The sequence below is a fragment of the Camelus ferus genome, chromosome 13 (assembly GCF_009834535.1).
Source record: "Camelus ferus isolate YT-003-E chromosome 13, BCGSAC_Cfer_1.0, whole genome shotgun sequence".
Taxonomy (NCBI): Eukaryota; Metazoa; Chordata; class Mammalia; order Artiodactyla; family Camelidae; genus Camelus; species Camelus ferus.
Window position 1 is genome coordinate 63,461,495 of NC_045708.1, and position 15,273 is coordinate 63,476,767.

Genomic DNA, 15,273 nt, shown 5'->3' on the forward strand with positions numbered 1-15,273 from the left:
CATTCATGTTTCCACTTTTCAATGAGATAATGAAAGCAGTAAATATTACTCCATCATAAAAATATTCAAATGAAATTATAAATGGCAACTGGAAATTCATTTCAAGGTCAGGGATAGGAGGGGGAGGGATAAAGACTGCAGGCAAACTGGAGAACACATGTCAACACTTCGGACAGCTGCTTCTCAGCCACAATAAATTGTGGCCAAAAGAGAAAGCAGGTCCTGTGTTGATACATCTCTCTGTTTTTTTAAGAGATGCTGGAATTTTGGATTTCTATGTGAAATCTCCCAATGCTACCCCTGTTCTGAATATTTAAGATTGTGGGGAAATATTCACAATATAATGTTAATATGAGATGAAAATTTTCATCCATTTAATAAAATTTTAATTGTGCTACTATGTGCCACACACATATTTCTAGGCATGGAGGTAGCCCTGCTCTCAAAACCTTCACATTCTGATGGGGGTAAAAATAGGTAAGAAGTAAGCAATAAATTAAATTACATTAACATCACACTCAGAGAGTGATGAGAACAATAAAGAAAATAAAGCACAGTAAATGAGAGAGCATTATGGTGGGAGTACCTAGATTAGTCAAGGAAGGCTGCACTGAGATGCTGACATCTGAGCTGAGACCTAAATGATACGGAGTCAGCCACAAGACGGTCAAGGACCAGAGCTGGTCAGGCAGAGGAAACAGCAAGCACAAAAACCTAAGGTGGAAATGAACTTGGTACGTATGAAAAACGTAACAGTGGCCAGTGCATCTGAGGCACAGTCAGCAAGAACAGATGTATGAAGTTGGACCTTCTTTAGGTTACAATGAAAAGCTCTCAAAGCAGTTGAGGCAGGAAAGCAGCACATCTCCTCTAAGCTTTAAAAAAAACCCCCCTGGCCGCTCTACCCTGTGAGATTACAGGTGGGCAGTAGTGGAGGCTGGAAGAAATCAGGCTACTGCATTAGTTCGGGCAAAAAGAACAGTGTTAACGCTACAACTCTAACAGTGGAAGCAGAGGCAGGTGGTTAAACGAGGGATGTGTTCTGGAGACGGAACCTTGAGTACTTGTAGATGGAGTAAATATGGGCAAGAGATCAGAGATAATTCTTAGGTCACAAAGCAACATAAAATATATACTCGAGCTAATAGTTGTATGTGTCCTTAATGTTACGATGTCACCCACACAGAAGGTTACCTAGTCTGGCACTGGTCTTTCGCTATTTTGCTACTCATGTGCCTTGGGAAGAGCATCTTGAACTCTTCCGCCCTTCCCACTGCCCTTAAACGAGTGCTTTCAGCAACAGGAAGAGCAGGATGAAGGCTGAGTGTGCACCAAGACAGATGATTTTACTTTTGGTTTTCAGAGGTAGTAGCTATAAGCAAAACAGGACCCAAAAGACAACACACCCAGTTATTCTAACCCAGCTCTGTTTGGGGTAAGTTACTTAACCTCTCCAAGCCCTAGTTTCCTCCCTGGTAAACTGCCGTTATCCCCTAAGGACTCAGCGAGCTGATGCACATGAAGTATCCAGCACACTGCCTGGCATGTGGGACACAGGTAACTATACCAGCTGTCATCATCATCATCTAGACGCAGATCTGTTTGGTACAAATGGCAAGATTCTAAAACCTGTAACAAAACATACTGCTGTTGCTCCTAAAAGCTGAACATAAATCCTTACAATATGAGACAGATATCCTTATAAAATACATTAGACAGTGGATTAATTCTTTGTTAGGCTGGAGGGAGGGACAAGATTAAAAAAAAAAAACAAAAAACAGGACTAGGCACCTTTCCTAGTTCTTTTAAAAAGATACTTGTAAATAAGACACAGCAGTGTCCCGAAGTGCACGGGAAGATCATTAAACACCCAAATGGGTCTACTACATCTATACTTAAAACTGTGATTTAAGTCAGTTACTCTTAACTCTTTGAATTTAGTTCTCCAGTGTCTACAGGTTTAGACAGTGAACTGTTCCCTAAACAAACAAAACAAACAAAAAATATTCAGGTCCAGTTAAATGTTCAAAGTGAAAAACCAAAACTCCATTTTAAAGCACTATGAAACAAAACTTACTAACGGTATATAATTTCACACCATTGAAAAGTTTCTATGTATCCTCTTCTGTTCAATGAGGCACCAAATTATACACAATAAAGCCTGTGATAAAAGTTACCCAACCAGTTTTTCCAAGAAAGGAGACTTAAGACTTTCAATACACATCCCCAAACCAAGATACTAATTTAAGCAAAGTATTCTATTCTAGTTCAATCATAGCTAAAATTTCATTGTTGAGGGTTGCAAAATATTTTTATGATATACTAAAGTAAGACAATATTAATTTCAAAAGCAAAAGAAAAAGGTAACAGAAGCACCTCTGCTTTGCATACATCTAATACCATCACAGGTACATTTCAACTTGAAAACTACAAAAGCAGTTAAAGAGGAATTCAACTTGGTGCTGGAACACAGAATTAAGTTATATCGTATACATACAAATTATAATTATTATATATTAATCAAGTCATAACAAACCATTCTATAGTTGCCACCATTATCCATGACAAGTCATATAAAGAACAAAATTGATTGTGCTAGCATTTTTACCATAGGTTGATTATAGAATAAAGGGAAAAAGTTAACAGTGAACCGTGTTTTGGTTCAAGTAATCTATAACCCTCAATTCTCTTCATATACCATTGATTAGGGTAGCTACCCAAATTCCCAAAATCATGAGTAAATTTTATGAGCAAAACTTGAAGATTAAAGAATTTAAACATCTTATAAAGTCATTTCATTCATCTATGATTGACAGGGAAAAATCTTGAAATAAAGCAAGAAAAAAATCTATAAAGTAATCCATAAGCAAGAATTCTTTCTCCTATTCCATACATGTTCCTTCCTAGTGGATAACGTACACAGGCATATAATAAACTTCCTTGTTCTGAGTATTTCTCAAAGTACATGTCAATAAATGTCTTCTTAATAGAAAATATTACTAACTGCAGTGAAATTACAATTATTTCAGTAAAAATGTCATCTAACTCTTTCTGAAGAACCACTTCGGCACCCCGCTACTTGCTTTGGGCCCCAAAGTATAATGCCGTATCCTTCAGGTGTAAAATAAGCAAGCGTACTCTGGTCTTTTCTGGGTAAAATGATCATGCAGAACTTAAGAATTACCAAGTAGCAGCTTCAAAGTTAGACTCCTAACAGAAAACTGGAGAGCAGTGAGATAGCTGAACTTAACTGTATACTGTTTTTGAAAGAAAATGAAGATTTTAGTAAGTTTCAAAAAAAAATCTGTCACTCTTGATGTCACAGTATTTTCTTTCTTGTGTATTTACCTATACTACAGACAGGAAACTTGGGCTCAGAGATGTCAACAAGATTGTCCAAGGTCACACTTCTAACTGGTTGTGAAGCCTGGACACAAATCTCAGTCTTCCAAACTGTGTTCTTTTTACTCTTGTCACCATTCAACCTTTCAACCCTGTACACACAAATCTATCTATGTTAAAAGAATAAAAGATTTCCACCAAGGTTCCTTAAAAGACTTTAAATTATTCCACTCAGAACACACAGTTCTCAAAGGATCTCATCTACTACTTAAATTGAGGTACTTGTAAACTTCTCCTCTGCTATGTCACCAACAATACCTTTTTCTCATTTATGAACACTTTGCTTTAAAAAGGCATAAAACAATTCCCAGAAATGGTATCAGTTCCAAAGAAAGCTATTGAAGATGGAATTAACTCATTTTACCATTTATTCCTAGAATAAATATTAAGACAACATCAAAACTAAGTTTATGGATCTTTAGCAAGAACATTTGTGGTTTGGGTTAATGGCACCTGTTTTTTGCAACAGAAAGTTCCTTGGCTGATTCTTCTTCCTTCCACCCCAAAGGCTCAGGGCTTCTTAATATACATCAATCACTTTTAGCATCTGGGATCAGGCAGCCTCTGGGAGGGCCCACAATGATTCCTGCTTCCTGGAGTACACACCTTTGGGTTGTTCTGCTCCTTGAGCGTGGGCTGCATTTAGTGACTAGCTTCTAACAAAGTGAATAAGCAGAAGTGATGGGATTTCACTTCCAAATTAGGTTATAAAAAGGCCGTTGCTTCTGTCTGAGGTCATTTCTCACTCACAGCCTCTTGGATCCCTCTTTCTGGGGAGAGCAAGCTGTCAGAGCTATGTTGTGAGTAGCCCCATGAAAGGCCAAAGTGGCAAGGAACTAATTGATGTCTTCAGCCAACAGCCAGCGGGGACCTGAGGCCTGCCAAGAGCTGCCTGAGTGAGGCTGGAAGTGGATCCTCCCCATCAAGCCTTGGGATGCCTGCAGCCTTGGCCAACCCCTGAAGGCAGTCTACTGAGAGACCCTGGGCCAGGGGCATCCAGATTCCCAATGGATAGATACTGAGAGATCGATGCTTCCTGTTTAAAGCTGTTAAATTCTGGAGTAATTTGTTACGCAGCAGTAGATAACACAATATATATGTATACAAATATATAAAACACACAGTACATTTCTGAGTCTCTTCTGTAATTTACATGTTTCCTGCTGACACGTAACCAAAGTGCTACCACTACAAAGGCAACTAATCAGGCTTATGACAGTTATCATCCAGCACTACGACGAATCGCTCCATATTATATAGGTGGATGCCTCCCCCACTAGCTTATGAACTTCCACAGGCTAGGGAACGTATTCATCTCTGTATCCAACAGTTCCTGAAACACGGTGGGAGTTCAGCAGATGTCTACAAAATGACCTGACCCCCGCCATGTGGCACACTCACTCCAGCCTGTGTGCCCCATGTGTGCTTTCTTCCTTCAGCTACCCGCGAACCAATGCCCTTGCAAGCCCAGTTCACGCACACCATCCCCTCCACACAGCCCAGGAAACTATTCTCCAGGTCCTCCTCAATTGACCTCTTTCCCAGCTAGACTCTAGTCACACACTTCTGTACCCCTCCAATCTGAACAGACGGAATGATCAATGAACACTCAAGTAAATAACTGATGATAAATGAACGTGTTCACTCCAGCAAGCAAAAGTGGATAATGAAAACAGCACAGGAAGAGAGCGGCACGAGATGTGAGTCCTCGAGAGGAAGTACTGTTGTCCATCTCGGAAATCTCTCACACTCCTGCCCGCAGAGAGAGCTCAGCAGAAAGCGGTGTCCTGATTACAAGCCCTCCTTCACACAGCACACTGTTCTAAGCGTTCTTTTCAAGCTCACTTGAAATTCAAACTTGAGAAGGCACAATTGCCTACCTAATCAGAATTCTAAGACTTCAATCAAGTGTCAGGAAATAATAGTTTTTCATTATACAGGAAGGCAGTAACATTATACTATCTGGGCTTCTAAACACTGCACAGGAATTTTTTTTTTTTAAACAAATAACCAACTAAAGTCTTTGCTAAAATCTCACAAAGCCAGAGTCACAAAACTGTTGGGTTAAGAAAATAAAATTGTTAAAACTAAGTCTTAAAACAAATCATTCATAAAACTTAAGAATTTAGTTATCTACATACTTTAAGAGATGTTATTACTTTCAAAAGCCAAATACATTATGATTTAGAAGATTAATACTACCTTCTACTATAGTTTTCTTCCAAAGGAGACTGTAGCTTACTTCCATTCAAACACTTCTGCTACCTAACAGAACACCATTGAGATATGCATACCAGTATAGAAACATACTAAATTCAACCTCTTAGACATCTACTTTTTACAAATTTAAAATCTAACTGATTTCATCTGAGCAGAATAATAGTAGGGATTTTCCCCTCAGAAATAAATTCCTCTTCATAAATTAAATTTTAGTACATATCTGACTGAACGGAGTCGCAATGTCGCATCCCCTCAGTCATCAACCCCCTCGCTGAGTCTGTGGCTCTGAGGAGGATTTGCAGCCGGGAGGACAGTGCCCACAACGCAGCCCCAGGCCTGGGTCAGCCAGGCCCACTGTAGCCTGCCCAAGTCTCTTCCTCTGCTGGAGCCCTCCCCTGGAAAACGGGGTGATACCACCTGCTTTGTAGGGTGGTTGTCGGTATCTACTGAGGTAACAGGTGGAAAGCTAGGCACAGAACACCTAGGACGCAGGCGGCTGCTCTAACACACGCGTGCCAGGCGCTGTTCTAGGCACTTTACGTACTTCGTGAAGGCAGCCTTCACAACAAACCTGTGCTACCACATCATTTCCTTTTCACAGGCAAGGGAATTGAGGCGCAGAGAGGTCAGGTAGTCTCCCCAAGGGCACACAGCTAGCAAGTGAGTGGTGGAGCTGGGGGCTCTTCCCCGCCCCAGACTCCAGAGCACGTCCTCTTAACCAGCACGTGCTGCTGCTCCGTGGACGGGAGGAAGCAGGACCCCCACCACTACCCCTTAGTTCCTAGCTCCCAGCTGGGCAAAGGATGCACAGAACAGTTTGAAGACACAAGTTGTGGTAAAACATTTCATGTGTAACCTCCCTTTGAGCTGAGGGACACAACTTCAGTGAAGCTCCAAGCCAGAATCAGCTGTCGGAAAACTACCCTCTCAGCATTCTGGGATCAGGAAGCTACAGTCAACTCCTCATATGCACCTTGAACCAACTGCTACTGAGAACAGGGCCGGACAAAGGTTAAAGCACAGGATCCAAAGTCAGACCACTGGGTTTCAAACCTCAGTTCCAGCCCTTACAAGGTAAGTGGCCCTGAACAGAAATCTCTGGACTTCCTTTTCCTCATCTGCAAAAAGAGAGTAAAAACAGTCTTTACCTCAAAGGATTATGTGGTTAAATAATATATTTAGTTTTAGAACTTATTTAATAACTTGATTAAATAAGTTTATGCATGTAAAGGGCTTAAAACAGATCTTGGGTACATGTAAGTGTGCAGTAAACATTAGCTATTAGGTACTTTACTAATATGGAAATATTTCCATGATTTCTTGGTTAAGTAATTAAAAAAAGATTTCTGGACAATAACATGATCTTATTTGTTCTGTTAAAAAAAACTATATATGAGTTTATATGTGTAGATACAAACTCTGGTCTGCAAAGATGGACGTTTGTATAAGAACAGAAAAAAAAGGAACCCAAGACCCAGACCAACACGAGAGCAGCAAGGGCAGGACCTCCCTCCCCTGCCGAACGTATTTTCACTCACATGAAGAAGACATCATGGGTAATCTTTACATGTTTTGTGTCTTCTAATTTTTCTGAGTGAATGTGTTTTTCACATAATGAGAAAAGACCCACGTTTTAAAAAAGGCAATTACGGTGGCAGGCAGGGGGCTGAAGAGCATCCCTCTCAAAAAGCACAACTAACGGCAGGACAGCACAAGGGATAAAAAAAATACAGTAACTGATTAATCCAGAAACAAATAAGCTATAGTACCAACACACAAAGGCATTAGAAATTATACAGACGTCTCAGAGTCATTCAGGTAATCAATTATGTAAGGGAAACAGAATTTTACCAATGTCAGTAGTTTGTAGTTTTAGACGGCAATCTAGCAGGCTACAAAAATTAGAAATGCATAAATCTTTCCACTAACCAGGTATACTTCTAGACGTCTATTTCCACATATTCAATCATACAAGCTAGCAAGCATGACATGCAAGAACACTGTTGACCACAGTATTATAGTAATGGCAAGAAACTGGAGACAATCTAAATATCAGTATGAAAACACTTAAAAACCAATACATATGGGATAGCCAGAAGGGGTACTGTGGGATTATTAAAGTCAAGTAGATCTGTATGTACAGCACGAAAAAAAGTACTTATGGATAACAAGAATAGTCTGATCACCATTTTTTGCTAAATCAAACCATCTAAACACATTTAGGAGTCAGGTGTGGAAGAGCTACAGTTACCAAGGACATTCCTGGGGAATGAGAAGGTTGGGTGTAGTGAGGAGTGGGCCAGGGTTTTCAGTTCTTCCACAGCACACCTTTATATGGCTGGAATGTTCTAGGGCATGTAGTGTTTTGTAGAATTCTTAGAGGCAGTGGGTTCACGCACAGTTAAGGAGATAATGTGTGCGGACACACTCCCACCTCAATCCCGGAGGGTAGCAGCCCTGCCCTTCAGTGGAAATAGCAATGCAGACAAATGATAAACACTCCCCACCGATCAGCTACACGCCCTGCACCTACCCCTGTGCGCACACAGGGGAGCCAGGATGCTGCCGTCTCCGCACCAGCGGAGGTCAGAGCACGCCTGCGGAGCTAGCCCATCAGGGAAGGAGGCTCCCCCCGCCGCACAGACAGAGTACCAGCCGACCTGGCAAAGGTGGACCCTTCCTCCAGCTCAATTACAATCTAAACTTCGTAGGAAGAAAAAAGGGGGAGGCCGACTTTGATTTATAACCATTAAGATTCTTTTCCATAAAGAATGTTTTCAGTCTATCAATCTTCTATGACTCAGGGAACTGATAAAGTACATTTCTCTGCTTCAAGGGCAGCTTGTGAAGCCGGTTCAACAGGTGTGTTCTGAGAGCCTCTGCCACTCCATGTGGTATTTCATTGTACAATGACTTTTTATTGCTCACATTTTCATCTGTTTTGGTCTTGGCTCTCCAATTAAACTTAATTTTTTCAAGGCACTGTCACCTGCAGGAAAGAGCACTGGACCGAGTGTTGGGGCCACGGTTCTCAGGGCCACTCCCAACAGACAGTGAGCAACCGCGAGCAGGTCACAACTTCTTAGGTCTTCAGTTTCCACAACTGTAAAATTAGGAGGTCGAACTAGAGAATCTTTAAAGAATTTTCAGTTCTGTTGCCTAGACTTTTACATTTCTCATGGGACCTAACATGGACTCCAGTACAGCTATTTATATCAAAATTCCTTCTTCACTTTTTTATAACAGAATGTGCACACACTGTCTTCACAACCACATATTTATCAAGTGAGAGTCTATCTAATTCTAAGAATAAAATAATTTACTCAGCATAAACCATTTAATCAAAACAAGTAAACTTAGAGCATTTTACATGTATTAACTGATTCAATTTCATAATAACCCAAATAGTTATTCGCCCCAGCAGAGATGAGGAAACTGAGGCCCAGAGCATTATCTTACCCAAGGCCACATAGTTAAACATGGCAAAGTCAAGATTCAAACCCTAACAGCCCAGCACACTTAACCACACACCTACCATCTTTCTTTTAGGGGAGGAGGGAATACACAATATGTGAGGGGCTCTGAAGACTGAACACACACGCAGGCACTAGCTTCTCCACCACCTTGCCCTGAGACTAAATTACAATCCAGCAGTATTATTCCAACTGGGTAACTGGAATGTGAGCTGGAAAAAGCTGACAAAATACTGGATGTGATAGCAATTCAAAAAAAAGTTTGAAAAATCTAGTGAATATACAGCCCAAACTGCCAAGTCTTCCCCAAACTGCCATTCCCTTCTCCTTGTGCTTCCAGAACCCTCTGAGTTAACTCTACAGCACAGATCTGACTGTAATGCAAGTTCTCTCCCACCACCTAAATGGAGTTCCCGGCCAGCAAGCCTGCCAGCACACCGTCTGTACCCTGCTTCGGTGTGAGGTATCGCAACTGACCCACGGTCAATATGGAACCCATCTAAGTTTGCTGAAAGAATGGCAACTGAGTTCAATGATGTGTTAGTGTGATGTCGCTCCTGGAACATTACAGCAGGCAAGAATCAGCACTTCAGCTAAGCTGTGACTTAGAAAGGCTTTCCATCGAGTCTCAACTGGAGCCAACCTAGAGAAGCAGGAAGGCGATTTGATATATGGATCAAGGGCATGGAATTTAGAGGCAGTACACCAATTTCAAATTCCTCCAGTGCAGAGATAGGGAGAGCAGAAATCATATTCTTAAAAGAGGATTAACCTCAGCAATATTAAGTGGATTAATTTCAACCTTATAAAGTGAAAAACACCTCAGAAGATACCGTGTAACATACATAGTTTTCAATGATGCATGTATGTACAAAATACCCACAGATACAATAAAACTACTTTAAAAGATACCAACGGAATGATGAACACAAGATTCAGTAAACAGTGGCCTCAGGTGAGGGCAGCAGGAAAGAGGGATGGAGGAGCCCATGCAGTTTAAAGGGGTTACTGTCCAGGTCCTAGCTTTGTGCTCCTATTATATTAGTAAAACTAAATAAATGGACCAATTACGAGAATGTGTCACGAACTGAGGAATATAACTAATCTAATTCTTTGCACCTGAAGTCCTTTAAATTTGTTTTAAAATATATATACTCAGTTATTTCAAGCAATTCTAAATTCTACCCTGTCTGGTTACGAGGCACCAGGAGCCCTGAGGTTCCAGGCCTAACTACGGCGAACTGGGGTTAGCTGTTTCAGGCCACAGAATTCAAAGCCAACGATGCTCCCACTCAAAAGTACAAAATCAGGCAGTTCTGGCTACAGCTTCAGAGGCTCCATAAAGCCATCCACAGATCTGCGAAGGCTCGTGGGCAGATCTGTTCCAGCTCACCATGTGGAACAGGCAGGGGGGGAGCTGCTGCTCCGAGCCTCGGCCGCGTGCCAGGTGTGGTGCAGCACACCCTCACCCATCCTCACAATGGCCCTGGGAGGGCGTGGGGGTAACACTTCTTACTGATGGAAGAATATGAAGCTCAGAGAGGTGAGATAACTTACCCAGCTACAAACCTGGAAGGCAGGAAGAAAAACCCAGCTATTTAACCCGGAAGGTAAGAGTAAAGACTAGCGACAGCCAGAACTTGAAGTTACTGCAGTTTGGTTCCAGATCACTGCCATAAGGCACATCCCATGAATTTTTTGGCTTCCCAGTGCATATAAAAGTTATGTTTACATTACACTGTGCAATAATAGTATTATGTCTGAAAAAAACAATGTACATGTCTTCATTAGAAAACACTTCATTGCCAAAAGATGGTAACCATCATCTGACAACGCAGAGTTGCCCATAAACCTTCAATTTGGAAAGACTGCAATTAAATGAAGCACAATAGAAAAAGGAATGTATTTGATTTCAAAGCCTCACAAACGTTGGCCTCCTCTTGACACTCAACAAGTACCCAGAGCAAATGACATAAATTCTCTGAGACCTTCTCCTCATCATAAAATAACACAGCTGATGTTAGACTGCATTTTTTGATGAGCTCTAAAATGTCTTTTTTTTAACATCTTTATTGTGGTTTGATTCCTATAAACTACACGTATTTCAGATGTACAATTTGATGAATTTTGATATATGTACACACCAATGAAACTACCACCACAATCAAGATGGTTAATATTTCCATCGCTCCCCAAGAGGAAAAAATTTCAAATTCCCAATTTATCCCTTCCCACCCCTTTAACTTCCTGGTAATCCTAAATTTGTTCTCTCTTTCTGTGATCTGTTTCTGTTTTGTAGATAAGTTCATTTGTATCCTTTTCCTAGATTCCACATAAAAGCAGTATCATATGGTATTTTTCTTTCTCTTTCTGGCTTACTTCACTCAGAATGACAATCTCCAGGTCCATCCATGTTGCTGCAAATGGCATTATTTTATTCATTTTTATGGCTGAGTAGTATTCCACTGTATTTATATGCCACATCTTCTTTACCCAGTCATCTGTTGATGGACATTTGGGTTGTTTCCATATCCTGGCTATTGTAAATAGTGCTGCTGTGAACATTGGGGTACATGTGTCTTTTTGAATTATATTTTTCTCCAGATAAACGACCAGGAGTGGGATTGCTGGATCATACGGGAACTCAATTTTTCGTTCTTTAAGGAACCTCCATACTGTCCTCCATAGTGGCTGCACCAATTTACATTCCCACCACCAGTGTAGGAGGGTTCATTTTTCTCCACACCCTCTCTAGCATTTATCATTTGTGGATTTTTTGATGATGGCCATTCTCACTGGTGTGAGGTGATATCTCATGGTAGTTTTGATCTGCGTTTCTCCAACAATTAGTGATGTTGAGCTTCTGGGAGAAAATATTTGCAAATGATGCAACTGACAAGGGACTAATTTCCAAAATACACAAACAGCTCATATACCTTAATATCAAAAAACAAGCACCCCAATCAAAAAGTGGGCAGAAGACCTAAACAGACATCTCTCCAAAGAAGACATCCAGGTGGCCAACAAGCACATGAAATGTCTTCTTGCTTTTACATGCTAGGCTCTAAGGAGGAGGACGTTTCTAAAACTTGGATACGGAATACAAGCTTAACCCACTCTGCTGCACTTTGCTTACTGTGCTTTGCAGACATTGTGCTTACAAATTGAAGGTCTGTGGCAACCTTGCATCAGAAAGTCTACTGTAGCCATTTTCACAACAGCATTTGCTCACTTCATGTCTCTGTACCACATTTTGGTAATTCCCACAATATTTCAAGCTTTCTCATTATTATTATACTTGTCATGGTGATCTGCAGTCAGTGATCCTCGATGTTACTATTACAAAGAGATTAGGACTCGCTGAAGACTCAGATAATGGATAGCATTTTTTTTTAAATAAAGCACTTTAAAAATTAAGGTATGTACAATGTTTTTTAGATAGAATGCTTTTTAAAGATATAATGCTATTACACACTTAACAGACTATAGTCTAGGGTAAATGTAACTTTTATATGTACTGGGAAACCAAAAAACTCGTGTGGCTCACTTTATTTCAATAGTTGGGAACCAAACCCACTGCATCTCCGAGGTATGCCTGCAGAGAGAAAAATGCTGACAGTGCCATCTTTCAGACAGGAAAGCACAGGCCACCAGACTAAAATCAATTGGCAAAAGACTGACAAACTCAAGACTGTGTCCTATATAACATAAACTCTAACAACTCTAACTCTATATACATACAGTTACACACATACATATGCATAGAACCTAAAGCTCAGGTAAAAATTAGTCATCCCTCAGTATGTGAAAGAGGTTGACTGCAGGAGACCCCACTGATACCAACATCTGAGGGTGCTGAGTAGTACAGTACAACGAACACAGTCGGCCCTCCTTATCCGTATTTACTGATGCAGATTCGACCAACCTGGGTCCAATTCAACTGATTCAATTCAATCCGTGGTTGGACGAATTCTCAGCTACGGAGGGCCGTATGTACAACGGCTGGTACCTATCTTGGATTGTAAGTATCTACTGGCCACTCATTGTATCAAACAAAGCAATTAATGGTCAGGGGCTGCCTATGTCAGCCAGTGACAAGACAGATAGTGAAGGGCAGATAAGAAATACATCAGAAGTTGGACTGACATACACAGTGACAAGTATACAAAAAGGAGGCATTTATTCTCTCACGTAAAAATCTGTCTTTGGTACCAGACAGAATACAGTGTCACTGAGATAAAGAGAACAGAGGAGCAAGGTTAACAATGGGTTTGGCTACATGTGTGGAGATAAACAGTTCAGTGTAGAACTCACTGGGTTTATATATGCCCTCATGAGACATTCACATGGGGGTAAACTCTAGGGACTGGAGAGCAAAAGGCATCAGGGCAAACTTAGGAGTCATCAGCATGCATGTGGCAGCTGAATCTACACAGGAAAAAAGGGGCAGCAGAAAGAACCCGGAAGAATATCAACATGTAACAGGTGAGTGAAGGTGACCTAGATGTAGGAGACAAAAATCCGGGGATGGTGTAGGGGAAGATTTAGGAAAGCCAAAGAAAAAGTTTTAAAGAGGGAGTGATGAAGGGCAGCAAATGCCATAGAAAGAACAAGAGTTAAAAAGAATATTATACTGGATTTGATGACTAGTGATTTATGACAAGGCTGAGGGGTAAAAACGGAAATCGGATTTCAGGAAAGTGATCGGTAAATAAGAAAAGGAGATAATAAAGGTCACTTGTTCAAGAAGCTTAGTTTAACAAAATATATTTAGCTTCCCTGAACATAGAGGCTTTACCTGATGCTCAGGGATAGATCCACTAGTGATTTAAAAAAAAAAAAAAAAAAAACACCAAAATCCTGTCCTTCAGTTAGTTCTTACTCAATTACAGTATTTTTATATCAAACAGAAATATTAAGTGCTTAATTGATGTAAGGTGTTTTTCCAGGACTGTTCTGGATATTAACATATCTTATTTAATCATCACAAATCTATGAAGCAGGTATTATCCCTAATTTACAAATGAGACAACTAAGGCACAGAGAAGAGGCACAGTTACTACTTGCCCAAGGTCCCACAGCTAGTGGCACTATGGCAGTCAAATCCCAAATTTCACCCCAAGGACTAGGAGGGAGGGCGGGCAGGCAGGAGGGCAATGCGTGAAGCGAGGGTTAATAGATGAGAACTGTAAATGTTACAGTTATTTCACTGGCCACAGCTGCAGTTTAGTATCTATTCGAAAACTTACTTTTAATTTGAAAGAATTTATGCTTTCTCTTATCTCAGAATCCTACATTGCTAGGACCTGACGTTTTTATGCCTCTCATGACACTCAGTTTCTGAACTGCATTAAAATTGTCATTTCTGCTACTGAATTGCAAGCTGCTTGAAAATAGGAGTGCATCTTATTTATCTTTGTGTCTCTATTCCCCAATCTTTAAAGTAAAAGATACTAGATTTACTGTTGTAATCATTTTGCCGTATACACAAATATTGAATCATTATGCTGTATACCTAAAACTAATAATAATGTTATATGTCAAATACACCACAATTAAAAAAAGAAGAAAGATGCTCAATAAAGGTTGATTGTATGAACATCATTTTTACTTTTCTGAAGTTTCTGAGGGCTTCAATAACATTTTTAAAGTCTTGAATTGCTATGTAGGGCTGCTGAGTTTCGGATATTACTTGGAGTGTCTATGTTCAGAACATTTTTGGATCTCTCAAATTACTGATTTCTGGTGGAAATAGCCTTTTAAAGTAAAAATCAATATAATTCCCCTGGATAAAACCCTGTAAAGATTCTCTATCACCTACTAGTCAAAGGTCATGGCTGTTGTCCAACCTTATCACTAACCCTTCCCCACCCCACCCCTACCCCCGGTTCCACTACCAAACCACCTGTACGTCCTCAACAGTACACTGCACGGAACATGCCAATACATGTTTACCAGCTGAACACCTCATCCTCCATCAAGACATAGCTGAAATTCTCTCTTCTAAAGCCTTCTCATATCTGCAATTTTTATTTTCTGTTTTTGCCCTCTCCCCTACTATACTGTGAATTTCCTGAAAACTCCACAAGACATCACTCATATTTTTATCCTCAGGCCTGGCAAGTAGAAACTTAGTAAATGTTTAATAAATGTTTATTAAAAGGATAAATTATTAATG

At 40.4% G+C, this 15,273-nt stretch overlaps 1 protein-coding gene across 11 annotated transcripts in view; it reads right to left on the reverse strand.

Annotated features, from left to right (window-relative positions):
• SSX2IP (SSX family member 2 interacting protein) overlaps window positions 1-15,273 on the reverse strand; it is a 41,041-nt gene that overhangs the window by 23,437 nt on the left and 2,331 nt on the right. The window contains exon 1 of one of the 11 annotated variants that reach the window (XM_032494684.1): window positions 587-735. The exons of the other annotated variants lie outside the window; for them this stretch is intronic. The gene's annotated coding sequence lies outside the window, so the exon portion shown is untranslated. Of the gene's footprint in view, window positions 1-586; window positions 736-15,273 lie in introns of those variants that run through there. 11 annotated transcript variants of the gene reach the window in all.